Below are 12,382 nucleotides of genomic sequence, written 5' to 3' on the forward strand. Positions count from 1 at the left end.
CGACATGGTCACTGTCAGTGGATACACCATATTACGGTGCCTTCTACTCTCACACACAGATGGTCTGATATTCCAGCACCCTTGAGAAGCTTTAAAGAACTACATAATGGCATTAAAACACACATCTAGCAACAGATAATTCATGTATTGTAAAAAATCCATTTGGTAACTCTTTGTACCTGATGCAATCAGATTGATCACCTTGCATCAATTCATTTTTTTTTTTTTGTTAAATCTTTTTTATTGAAAAATAACATAAAACACACAATACAACAAAAAAGGCAGTACATTGCATAAATTTAGACTTCCATTAATTACGACATACAGTACAAATACAAGTTCAGGCAACGGGTTATCGTACAAAAGGCACACAGCATTTGTTCCACAGTTAAATCACTTAAATGTCTTCCTCGTCTGCCACAAGGGAAGGGGGGGAGGCAAACTGGAGTGCAAAGCAAACCTCTACTCTCATTCCATGGGCCCCAGATTTTTGTCCATTTATGGGGACAACCCCTACTTTCATAAACAACCCTTTCCACTTGCATGCATCAGTCCATATCAGACTCCCAGTCTGTGTATTTTAACTGGACTCCCCCTCTCCAAGTTCTAGCGATATTGCGCTTTGCCACCATACAGCCCAGTGCAACCCACCTCTGCTCAGCACGTGACAGATCCGTGGCCTCCCAAATGTTTAACAGACAGAGCCGGGGGGAAACATCTATAGATGAATTACAGATGCGGGACATACCGGCGAGAACCCTTTCCCAATACCTCTGGAGGACCGGGCACTGCCATCATTGATGAATATAGGTACCAACGTCTCCACACCCACGGGGACAATCAGGGGAATCCAATACCCTCATTTTGACCAGTACCGTGCTGGTATAATAAGTCTGATGCAACAATTTGAGTTGTATAAGTTTAAATCTTGATCTGATCGCTACCTCGCGAGGTGAGGCCAATGCCTCCCACCAATCGTCATCGTCCAAGTCCCCTATATCGTCTGCCCATTTTGCACGTTCTTTCTCCTGAGCGTCTGGTGTATGATTGAGGATCTTACGATAGGGCAATGAGATGGCTCTCTCCAGAAGATATTCATCCAACAATCTATCCTCCAGAGGCGAGGAAATCAGCAAATCCAAATCCTTTGGAATAGCTTTGTACAAGGCGTGTCTGGCCTGGGGGTAGCGAAAAGTTTCTCATTCATGCAACTGGTAATCTCTTTGCAAATCGCTAAATTAAATTACTCTCCCCTTGGCCCACATGTCTCCAACTTTCGAGAGACCGATCAAGTACCATTTATCAAACACTGGCTGCTTCGACAACATACCTAGGCGTTCCGTTTCCAGTAATTGGGTAACTTGCGTGATCTTGTCTTTCCACCCCAGAGAACGTGTTGCTTTGTGCCATATGTCTACTTTCGAAGACGTTGGCGTAAATCTGGGTGCATACCATGTTCCCCCATAAAGGGCCCTTAAATAAGTGCCAGAAGACATGTTATGTTTGTCCATCCTATAGGCAGGGTCCGATACAGGTCGATGAACCCAATGATTTAAAACAACTAGCTGTGAAGCCCAATAATAAGATGTAATATCAGATAGAGCAATGCCACCATCGTACCAGCTTTTTGTTAATTTTGTGAGAGCTATGTTGGGAGAACCTTGGTTCCAAAGGAGAGCACAGACCTCTGAATCAATTGACTGAAAATACCGCGGTGAAACTAAATATTGTGTATTTTGCAGGGTATACAGAAAACGCGGGAGTGTAATCATTTTGTATAAAGTGCCGCTCTACCTAAAAGCATGAGGGGTAGTGTTTCCCAATGGTTCATGTCTGCTCGAAGGCGGAGCAAGGAAGGCTTTAAATTATGTTCGTAAAACGCAGAGATATCCGACGTAATATATATTCCTAAGTATCTAAAGCCATCCGTTACTATTTGGGCCTCACAGTCCATTGGCAAAACCGGAGGGTCCCCGCTCAAAACATAAATCAAGGATTTATCCCAATTAATAGTGTATCAGGAATATTTTCGGAATAGCTCAAAGATATGCAGCACTCGTCTGATCGAAAAGGGAGGACGAGCCAGATACAGCAAAACATCATCGACGTAGAGGGAGATCTTGTCCGTCCAATCCCACGACCAATTAAGGCCCCTGACAAGGAGGTCTTCCCTTATCCAGATCGCCAGCGGCTCAAGGGCCAAGGCAAAGAGCAGGGGCGAGAGCGGGCAGCCCTGTCTCATGCCCCTACCCAATGCAAAGGGTGCAGAACGAGCACCATTTACTGAAATCCTTGCAAGGGGGTCAGAGTAAAGAAGAAGCTCCCTGGACAGTAACCGACCACCGAATCCATATCTTTCAAGAACAGCTAAAAGAAATGACCACTCAATCATGTCAGATGCCATTTTGGAATCAAGAGACATTATAATGGAATCCACCTGTATAGTAGTTGCCCTGCCTAGGACGCCGTATAGAAGGCGGAGATTCAATGCTGTATTCCTGGTAGGCATAAAGCCTGATTGGTCCAGATGTACTAATTTGAGGAGGTACGGGGAGAGACGCCATGCTAGAATTTTAGCTAGTATTTTATCCTCAGGGTCAAGTACGGAAATAGGGTGATAGGAGCTGCATTGCTCGGGGGTTTACCTGCTTTATGAATGACCACTATATTTGCTAATCTTTGCGTTGCAGGCAAAGTACCCTGGCTCACACTCTCCTCATACATTCACACTAGGAATGGGGCAAGAGTCGTAACATTTGACTTATACAATTCAATTGGAAGGCCACTCAGGCCCATGGCTTTACCGGACTGCAGCGAGCTAATCGCCTTAGACACCTCATCTGCTGTCAAAGCTGCATCTAAATCCTCAATGTCTTGGGCATCTAAAACCGGTAACGGCAAAGTAGCCAGCAGTTCCGCTGCTTCTGCCTGGGTAGACGAATGCGTGGAAGTGTATGCCTGCTCAAAAATGACTGCCAAACTCCCCCGCAATCTTAATCCTGTCCCGTATTGCCTCTCCCCTCCCTCTCACGATCTGAGCCACCCATCTATTGGCCAACTCTCTTTTGTCCAACCACGCTAGTAACTTGCTAGCCTTATCACCTATATCATAAATACGATATTGGGTGGCCCGGTACTGGGTCTTAGCCGCTTCTTCCGAAAACATTCTAAAATCCTTTTGTTTTATGGATAATTTATGCACAGTAGCGGGCGTATGTGAGGCCACTAGCTCGCTCTCTAATGCGGTCACCTCTTTTTCAAGATCGTCCAATTGTTTACGCTTCTCTTCTCTATGACCCGCAACCGCTGCCACTCCACTACCTCGGATCACCACCATGTAGGCCTCCAATAACGTTACATCCAACGACACCGAACCATAATTTTCCGCAAAATAATTTTGGGTAGCCGTCATCAGCTGTTGTCTGATCTCTGGCACTTTAAGATACCACGGGTTAAGAACCATTTTGTGCCGGGTGGGAGGAGGAACACCTCCATAATACGTCACAATCGGGAAAGGGTCAGAAATACCTCTGGGAAGGAAGGAGGTCCCATCAAACATGGGGAGCTGAGAGGCCTTACAGAAAAGATAATCGATACGGGACAGGCTCCCATGTACCCCAGAATGAAATGTATATTGGGAGGAGGTGGGATTACATGTCCTCCACACGTCTGTCAAGCCCAACGCCTCAAGAAAGTCTGCCACTAATTTACCAGATGGCTCTCCCCTCCTGGGCGGCAGATGGTCCAGTTCCCCGTTGAGAGCAGCGTTACAATCTCCCCCACTAAGACATCACTATCCGGCAAGTTCAGCATATGAGGTTCTAAGTCAGCCAGTGTGATGGAATGGAGTTTGGGGGCACATAGAGAGAAGTTACATTTAGGGGCCTCCCCTCCCACTGTCCCGAAACCGTCACAAACCTGCCCAATGGATCTCGGGTAACCATCTGTATGTGAAAAGGGAGGGACCTTCATACCAGAATGCCCACCACTCTGGATCCTCTCGCATAACCCACATGAGCCGCTAACTTATATCCCCATCTATTAAGAGCACAGTAGGAGGTACCATGAATGTGAGTTTCCTGGAGCAGAACCAGATCAGGGGCCTGCCGTTTCAAATATTGTAGAACAATTCCCCGTTTAATACAATCCCCGAGGCCATTCACATTCCAAGAGAGTAGTTTCAAGGGTCTCAGTTGCGGGGTTGAAGCTCTATCAGTACTCATTTAAACAACCAGTAAAAGCCCTGATGTGTGTAGGATAACTGCGGGGTAGTGCCGACCCCCGACCCCCATCCGCAGCAGCACAAGGAATAGTAAATACCTGATTTGTGCATCCTGGAAACATTAGGAATGACCCAGTTCGCCATGAAGAAAACATCGCATATAAAATTGTACTGAGCACACATACAAAGACTGCAACAACACCTAGTAACAACCCTGGAACCCACCCCCACCCTGACTCCCTGCAACGTGGTTGCATCAATTCTTGGAAATTCAACAGCAATCTAGTGTGTAGTCAAACAGATGCATACCATTTACTATATGAAAAAAATTTGCTGTTACTTTAATTTTATTAAACTAATGTTAAAGGGGAAAGAAATGTTCCACTCAGAGTGTAAATCACTCGTCACAAACAAAATACCACAAAAGTTCAGCATTTAATGTAAATTCATTTTTCTATTAAGGGATCCATTTGTCCCTGACACAGTCATGTTAGAATAGCATTTCCCATGAACACCAAATGTGCTGACGATACCGGAAGTGGTTCTGAAATTTAAAAGTACAAATACACAGCCAAATTAAGTTATTTGTGGAAAGTGAGGCATTAAAACAAGCATTTGAATAGATCTTGCTTTTAACATGCAAGTGCTGATGTATTGGTTTTTGCCAATGCTTCTTATTTTATTGTTCGGAAATAGCTATTGGTCGTGTTGGAATGGTTGAATTGAGTTTAAAAAGAAAAAAAAATGGCTGCTGGTGCTTTTCGATGCATGAGATCGCAGAGCAGCCATGTTGCCAAGTTCAAAATGGCTTTCATACACTCGCATGTGTCTTGACACACCAGGAGTGAGTTAAGCCATTTATTTTACCATTTCAACATGGATGACAGACGTTTAAGAAACCCTAAAATAAAAGGACAGAATACATGTGTGAGGGAGCACAAAAAAGAAAGTGGGAGGACCAGTAGTATTTAGCAGCTGCCACACCCTCGATCAGTAAAATAAATAAAACAAAAAATAATTACAAAAAAATGTAAATAATCACAATATAAAATAAAGCGGGAGTTGCCTGGGAATGTGTACGGGAGCGCGGGGAACATGAAACATTAGTAACATGGGTGAGAGGAAGGCAGGAAAGTGGGAGAGAATGAAGGGTGGGACTTAAGAAAATTAGTGCAGGGCCCTCATAAAAAGAAAAGCATTTGCTATTTGCACAAGTCCACACATTAAAGCCAAACATGTTGGTCTTTGCCTATGTGTGTTAAAATTAGCGCTTCATACCGCAAACCTGCCATTTGAAGTGCTGTAAGTAACAGCTGTTACTGCTAGTAAATGTACAATTTGCAACCACGGAGGAATGGAAGTGTGAGTTAGCCTTGCCAGGATGTAAAGTTGTGATCTTCAGCTAATATCAGATATAAGCAGTGAGTGTTTACCTCACTGCGTCATTTAGCAAACATCAAGCCTTTTTTGTATATTTCTGTATGTCTGTCTCAATGTACTAGAAGATGGTATAACAATCAGAAGATGGTATAACAATCAGATCTTTGCATTATTTGCCTTGGAACACCATACGATCAATAGAGTTGCAAATGAGGATTTGCATTCTTCCTTACTAAATAAAGTACAATTTTATTGGTTCCAGGAAAGAGAAATATTTGATTGATCTAAAAACACTTGAGAATGCACAAACTCCCCCCCAAAAATTAAACTAAAAAGACAAAAGGAAAATAGCAATTTCTGAAAGAGACTTCTAACCGCATATTCCTCACCTTTTGTCTTTTCCCCAGGTGTCGTCAGAAGGGGTCCGGAAACTTTTCAGCAGCACTACTTAATGCTTAGGTGCAATTCATGCATACTCATGTCAGTTCTTTCTTTTCAGATACAGAGCTACATCTAGCCTCTTTGAGACCCTTTACCTCACAAATTTTACAGTGTGGAAGGAAATTGTCACCTCCAAGAATTACAGGTTTTAAACCCTGTAAGGACTAATGCAAGCAAATGTCTGTGACAGATCCTCACCAGGTTTGCCTGTCGTACCTGGGGTCAAGCCATGATTTCAAGGCCTGCAGTAAATGCACGTTAATGAACCCAAAAGCAATAAGGGTCCGCAAAGCTAAACTCTACGTCGCCAAGCATCGCAAGACTCCTAGTTGCGACCGGTCTAAGTCCAAATGTCGGTCTTGGTCCCGTTCCTCGTCCAGGATTCGATCCTTAGGCCAATCGTCATCACACCCCAAATATTTGGGTACGCAGAAGACAAAATATAACAAAACCTAAGTGGGACTCAGCTCCCTCCCCCCACTCTCTAACTCCTGAAAAGGTGCAAGTACCTCGCCATGCCTCTCATTCTCGCTCCAGAAGTCGGTCAACATTGGAGCCCATCCTGCAACTTGTCCAAGCACAGCCCACATTTCTGAGGCCATCTGCAACACTGAGGCAGATCACAGAGTTCTGCTAGGCCATGCTTCTACTCTTGGGATCCCTTCCAACTCTATGTGGTATACCCTGCGGGCCCGAAGGAGCCTAGAGGCTCTCCAACTGGGATACCACCAGCAGGTTTGCCCTCACCCCCAGTTGGACTTTTTTAACCAATCACAGGACTCTCCCGGCTCCTGCACTGATGCCTGACCCACATGTTATCGGAAAATAAAGCTTGAGTTGGCGCATTCCAATGTCAGCTGGGTCGCGATTGGTTTCCACTGAACCGCAACCTTCCCTGATTAATGTTCCACAAGGCAGATGTCATTTCGTTACTTGTTCAGGACAGATTCTGACAAAGACTATGATGCAGGAGATGAAATTAGCCAACCCTATTATGAAGAAAACTGGTATGATATCCTCCAGGATGCCAGTGATCTAGACACCTCTAATTATTCTGGCCTTCTTTCGTCCCCTTGTCCTGCCACTGAAGAGAGTGTTTCTTTTGCAATGGTTATTCAGAGGGCGGCTGAAGTCCTTGACCTTCAGCTCCTTACTTTACAGGTCAAAGCCAAAGTCTTGACCAAAGTACTCCAGCAGTGGTAAACTATTACTGAGCCCCCACTTCCTAGGGGCCTGGGCCAAACCTTGCTGTGGGCCCCCACTCAATTGCCAAATTGCTAGATGCTACAACCCCACCCCTGGTGACCCTGCCTTTTTGTCTCTGCATCCCTCTCCTGAAAGCGTGGCAGTACAAGGCTTCCTGTTAAGAAGTGAAGACACTGGTAAGGTTCAGTTGAGTCTTTATTAACGTCAATACCCCACCAGAGGTTCCAGTCAGCTGGAGCTGGCTGTAGAACCTTCATGTCAACAAATCACTTGCACATTCGAAGAGGAGGAGGAATGTACCATTTAGATACATTAAAACACACCTCTCTTATTAGGGAGAAAAATAAAAACAACAACAAGGTCTATAACAAAACGAACTAAACTGAGCCAAAGTCAGACTAGATAATAATGTCTCACAACCTATATACATTTTATGTATACACAAATACCCGCCGCAGAGAGGTAACATACCCTTAGTTGTGGATATGGATATGTAGAAATTATAAGACAGATAAATCATTTAATGCTATAATCCCTGTGCCAAAAAGGAGAGAATTTTGTTCTCTGAGATCTTCGGGGAATTTATAGATTGGTATCCATTTGCACACTTTTAGAGGCATGGTCAATACTAGATATACAAGTGGGCTTGTGTAGAACAATTTTGTCCATTCCCCAGGCTTGACCACTTTCGAGATGCACAATGTTTCTCCCTACCCTGGCTATTCTGATAGGCTCAGAGTACCTGGAGTCATTCTCCCTATGTGGTTTAGGAAGGTTCACGCGAACCCACTCTCCTACTTGAAAATTAGGAGTTTTTACACGTTTTGTAAAATCGTATCTGCTTTTGTACCTAACCTGGTGTTGGGAAATTCTCTTCGATATATCTCTCCTGTCTAACGCACCCCCCATCTTTCTTCCTTAACCATGTAGCTGATATTTGGTTTTAGAAAAACTACCTTTCAAGGAAGCAAAAGGTGTGATTCCCGTGATACAATTAGGTGTGGTGCAATATGCCTATAAGGTGTCTTGTAGGAGAGTTTTAGCAGATTTGCCCATCACTTCTCTCTCTGCTAATATTCCTTATATTTACAGTTCATTCTTTCGACTAATCCATTTGCACGAGGGCATTATAAAGCAATTTTGTGATGCTGTATCTGAAGATCAAGAACAAAGAGGGGCTCACATTTCAAGAATATTTCTCAAAGTTGCATAAATATGTATATGTCCACATAAGCAAGAATAGGTTATAGTAAATGTTCCCTCGTCAAGGCGAACTGATAAGTTCTCTATGTGTAATAACACTATGTCCAAACAAGAATAGCATCAATGGGTGAACAAACTGCCAGAAATTCTTTCATTAGATCACATGTGAACTGTACCCCGTTATCCATCACTAAGATTTCTGGAATGCTTTCTTCAAAGAACACATCTTCAAGAGCCTATTTAAGGGAATTAGTATTATTCTAATGTACGCATTTCGTGACAACCCAACGTGTGATAATCCACTAAGACATTAATGAAACATTAATTTTTACATACTTAAAGATTAAGGGGACCAATTATGTTGAATGCTAATTTATTCCAAGGAGTATTTGGGACCTCCGCAGGAGAAAGAGGAGCTTCCGGGCTTGGTGCGTTTTGTCACTTTTCATGCACTCTACACTGTCTCTCACTTTGTTCTCAACCATGGTGTCCATGCCTGGCCACCAGTAATCTAAACCTATCTTACTCTTAGTGAGGCTACGCCCTAAATGTCCCACATGTGCCAGATCAATAATCTTCTCTCTCAACTTCTCTGGAGGAACAATTTTCTCTCCCCTGTACACTGTCCTACCCTACATACTTAATTCCAACCTAACTTCCCAGTATTTGGACAATAAAGCAGGAACTTAATGTTTGTTATCTGGCCAACCATTTTTTATGCACTCTTTCAAGGAACTCATTTCATTGTCAAATCTCAAACATTCTTTCCATTCCTTTTTATGCATACTTGTCAATTTAAGTACTATTTACTTGTCTTCTTCAACATTGGTGTCCCCTTCTTCTTCTGCAGGAGTGCAAGACAGGAAACCTGCAACCACATTTTGTGCCCCAGGGAGACATTGCATCTTGAAACTGTAACCTTCCAACCCCAAAAATCCATCTGGATAGCCTTAGTGTGGTTCTAGCAGACCCTTTAGTTCTAATAGCATACATTAATGGCCTGTGGTCAGGTATGCTTCATAAAAATAATCTAAAATGTCTTACTGCCCAAAATCACACAAGAGCCTCCTTTTCCACAACAGAATATTTCTTCTCTGCCCCTTTTTTTTTTTTGATAAGCAAATTTTTATTTTTCCAACGAAACCGTCCAAGCGAACTGGCATCAAAAGATATTTTGTACATTCATTGACCTTCATCAGCACAACCTCCCACCCCCTCCCCGACCCCCTCACTCCCTCCACCCGTGTTGACACCCCTAAATCATACCCCCTAGCCACTTCCCCCACACTTTGCAAAACTTCTTAGGGCAGCCCCGTGCCGAATACATCGTGCGCTCCTGCGTTGCGCACCAATCCACCCGCCTCCTCCACGCAGCACATCTGGGGGGGTCCGGCCGCTTCCAGGCGGCAGCAATATCTCGCTTCGCCACCACCAAAGCGGTAGTGAGGAAAAATTTCTCATGACGGGAACCATCCAGACCGTCTGTTATCCCCAGCAGGGCCATTCTGGGATCATGGGGAACTTCCCACCCCAGCGTCTCAGTTAGTTCGGCCTCAATCTGCCCCAATAGGGTCCCAGACGCGGGCAGGTCCACACCATATGGAAGAAGTCCGCCGGGTCCTCCCCACAACGAGTGCATGAAGCATCTGGGGAGAGACCCGCGCGGTGAAGGCGCTCCGGGTTCAGATAGGCGGTGTGCAAGTAGTACAATTGGATGAGCCGCAGCCTGGCCGAGGAGGTGATCGTCCTAGGTGCCATAAGGGCGTCCCTCCAATCGGCCTCATCCAGTGGTCACACCCAGGCCTCCCAGCGCAGCTTCGTGTCCTCCCAGTCCATGGGGTTGTTATTGACCAGGGCTCGGTAAATACGGGAGATACCCCCCCTACCCAGAAACCCCATCATCACCTGCGCCTCCAGTGGGCTATGGTCAGGGATCCGCGAATCTAGAGGGACGTGGGACCGAACCGCGTGGCGCAGCTGGAGATATTTGTAAAACTGTGAGGGGCGCAACGAGAAGCGAGCCTGAAGCTCCCAGAAGGAGCACATACGACTCCCCTTCCACAAGTCGCCTAAGCAGGAGATCCCAAGGAGGTCCCACGCCCGAAATCCTTCCAAGCCCGTGACCTCCCGCAGGCAAGTGCCATGCCAGAGTGGTGCAACGCGGGTCAATTTCCCCGACCTTCGGGTGTGCCGCAGAGCCGCACGCCAAGCCAAAAAGGGGGCCTGGACAACATCTGGAAGCGACCGAGGAAGCGTCGCCCCGTAGAGCATATTTTGAATAGAGGGGAACTCCAGTATCTGTACCTCCAGCCTGTAGGCCGGATCGTCCCAGCCGCCCGAGAACCAGTCATGGACCACCAGGAGCCGAGTCGCAAGGTAGTATAAGTATAGGTCGGTCATGCTCATACCTCCGTCGTGCGATGGAATCCGGCACCGGCCGAGCGCCAAGCGTGCCCTACCGCCACCCCACAGAAACTTGTTCGCCATACTGTCCAAGTCCCGGAACCACGGACGAGAGAAAGAACAGGGCGTGTTTTGCAGCATGCACAGGAATTTGGGAAGGATCATCATCTTATAGAGGGCAATCCTCCCCAACGGATTCAATGGGAGCGATTGCCATCTCGCCAGGTCTGATCTGGCCTTGTTGACCACAGGAGCCACATTGAGGGCCCAACAGAGCTCCGGCAAAAGGGTGACCCAAATACCCAGATACTTAAAAGATAGCCTCCGGAGGGGAATATCGGACTGCCAATCAAAGCAATCCCTAGCCGGGTGCAGCGGGACCAAGACCGATTTCTTGGGGTTGAGGCGGAGACCCGACGCCCGACCAAACCGGCGAAGAATTCCACGCACAATAGGGCCAGAAGTAGCGGGGTCAGAGAGGTAAAGGAGGACATCGTCAGCATACAGAGCTATTTTGTCGGGGACCATGCCCGGCCAGTCCCACCCACGAAGAGCAGGGTCTGAGCGGACCAGGACAGCCAAAGGTTCCATTGCCAAGGCAAAGAGGAGGGGCGAGAGCGGGCAGCCCTGACGCGTCCCTCTCCCGATAGAAAACGGGCGAGATAGAGCCCCATTCACCAACACCCTGGCCCGCGGAGCGGCGTACAAGATCCGAACCATGGCGCGGAATTGAGGACCAAACTCCATCCTCTCCAGCACTTCGTCCAGGTAGACCCACCCCACCGAGTCGAAGGCTTTTTCAAAGTCGACCAACAACAAAGCCAGATACGGAGAGAGGCTCTCTCGGTGAGCCATGGCGAGATGCAGGCGCCGCAAGCAGTGTCGACTTCCCCGGTTCGGCATAAACCCACACTGGTCCGGGTGGATCAGCGAGTCAAGGTAAGGGCACAGCCTCTGCGCCAAAATGGTGGCGTAGATTTGATCTCCGTGTTGATAGGAGATATCGGTCGGTAGTCCGAGCATGACTGCGACGGAGGCTGCGTCTTAGGGTAACGACTATCGTAGCCACGTCCGTCTCCGGCGGGAACGAGCCCTTCTCCACCACTTCTGCGTAAAGGCCCAAAAGCTGCGGAGCGATGGTCTCACGGTAGTGGGCATAGTACTCTTGTGGGATGCCATCCGGACCCGGGGTTTTCCCGGGAGCCAGGTGGCTGATGGCGTCATCAATTTCTTGCAGAGTAACGGGCGAGTCAAGGGTCTCCCTAGCCTCACGCCCCAGGCACTGCAGCTCTGCGCCACCTGATCCCAACAGCTCCCCGAGGGGGATCCCAGGCTCCCGGGCACGGTACAGCATGGAGTAATAATCGGCGAAGGATTGAGCCACCGCTGCAGAGGCCGTGTGAGTCTCCCCCGCGGGGCCCACAATAGCGGGGATAATCCTGCTCGACCGGGGGTAGGTGGTCAGCCGGTGGAGAAGAGCCCCGTTCTTGTCCCCCCAGCCGTACACCCGCGCCACCGAGGAGCGCC

General features: G+C 47.0%; 1 protein-coding gene across 9 annotated transcripts in view; it reads left to right on the forward strand.

Moving 5' to 3' along the window:
• Nucleotides 1–12,382, forward strand: part of CLOCK (clock circadian regulator) — a 2,260,868-nt gene that overhangs the window by 1,492,033 nt on the left and 756,453 nt on the right. The gene's annotated exons all lie outside the window — the stretch shown is intronic.

The sequence above is a fragment of the Triturus cristatus genome, chromosome 2_2 (assembly GCF_964204655.1).
Source record: "Triturus cristatus chromosome 2_2, aTriCri1.1, whole genome shotgun sequence".
NCBI lineage: Eukaryota > Metazoa > Chordata > Amphibia > Caudata > Salamandridae > Triturus > Triturus cristatus.